The following is a 1583-nucleotide window of genomic DNA, read 5'->3' as shown; positions in this document are numbered from 1 at the left end:
AACTGGATTTGAACGGCGGATTTTCAGTTGCAGCACTAGAACTTTTCAGTTTTCAGAATATCGCAGATGAATTATTTAAAATAATTTTGCTTCCTAAAGATTTCGAGATATTTTAAAAACTAATGCGAGTATTTTAAATTAAATGTAACGATCGCGAAGATCGGATTATTTTCCCGATGGAGCGGTATATAAGCACCCGCCTAACGCCACTTACCCCGTGTTGTATGAAAGGAGAGACGTTTAGCACTCCCCTAGACAAGGATGGAACACACATACCTGGTTAAGGCACTCGTCACACTACGTGTGACATCTTAACCACATTTTTTTGGCCGGTAATTACTGGGTGATTTGTTGGGTTACTTGGCGATTGTTATACGGATTGCCTCATAAATTTACCAACTTTTTGTTCTTCTGCGCACACTTGAAAAATAGATATTTATATACCGTATGGCTTGTAAATTTACCAGCTTTTTTGTTTTTCTGCACACGCTTGAAAAATAGAAACTTATATCATCGATAGAGCGTAGGAAAAAAATTCAATGGATGAAATTATGATTCTAACTTTAAGCTGCCATATACCCTCTGTTTCGCTCGAAAGTCTCCTGCATGGTGCCAAATATCTCAATTTTTGGTTTTTCAACATCAAAGTTTTTCCTCAAGAATAACAAATTTGAATGGTTCAGTTGCGCTTGTCTCAGAATCGTGTTTTGATGCTTAATTATTGTTGATCAGCTAAAAATGTTAAGATCTATCCAAACTACTGCAACTTTCTACGTTGAATATTAACCGACACCCTCAGTATCTTCCACCTTGCTTTCATCAGTCAGGGAGACACACATTTGCAATGGGTACTCAATGTGAAGCTCAGATGAAAGCAAGCTGATAAGAACCAAGGCATCACTACCACGGTGTATGACGTCTTAAACCGAAGTTTTCAAACCGCGATATCTTGGTTAATATTCAACGTGGAAAGTTGCAGCTAGGACAGATCTCAATATTTTTAGCTAATCTAAAAGAATCAAGCATTAGAACACGATTCTGTGACCAGCGCGACTGCCCATTGGAAAATATACTATACTGTAGTAGTACTTGAGAATGTAAATTATACAATCAAATGTTTTGTGACGTAATTTTTCACATAGCTCGCCCACATTTATAGATACGTGTCCTCGTCTCAAACTGCGAGATTAGCTCGAGTGAGAGAGCTCTAATTGCTAAACATAAATGTAAACTCAAACACGCACACGTGTAAACTCTGTCGGTCATAATCCACAGCGCACAGATGGATTCGGAATTCGTGCATACCACGAAGTGGCAAAAAGCAACCCTTTGGACCCTGACCTGCAACCCCTCACGCGCACTTTTCGGTCCCTCTGGCGCGACGGGCTCAAAGGTTCCTGAAATGAGACCCTCGGGTAAATCATAATTTCAACAGAGTGTAATTCTATCAGTTCGTCCCTTTGATATTCCTATTAGTGTCCCTGACAAGGCCGTGCGGTACGCTTGCTCATCAAGCGAGGAAAGTTAAATGAAAATGAACAATGCATTTAGAACGAGAGCGCGCGAGGCCCAGGGTCCTGGAA

At 40.2% G+C, this 1583-nt stretch overlaps 1 non-coding gene across 1 annotated transcript; it reads left to right on the top strand.

Annotated features, from left to right (window-relative positions):
• Positions 1–217: 217 nt before the first annotated feature.
• On the top strand, positions 218–327 carry LOC140224561 (U6atac minor spliceosomal RNA). The gene has a single exon (XR_011899842.1). It is a non-coding gene; the product is annotated as a U6atac minor spliceosomal RNA (small nuclear RNA).
• Positions 328–1583: the final 1256 nt, after the last annotated feature.

Source organism: Bemisia tabaci, chromosome 4 (assembly GCF_918797505.1).
Source record: "Bemisia tabaci chromosome 4, PGI_BMITA_v3".
Lineage (NCBI taxonomy): Eukaryota > Metazoa > Arthropoda > Insecta > Hemiptera > Aleyrodidae > Bemisia > Bemisia tabaci.
This window is presented reverse-complemented; position numbering and strand designations above follow the sequence as displayed.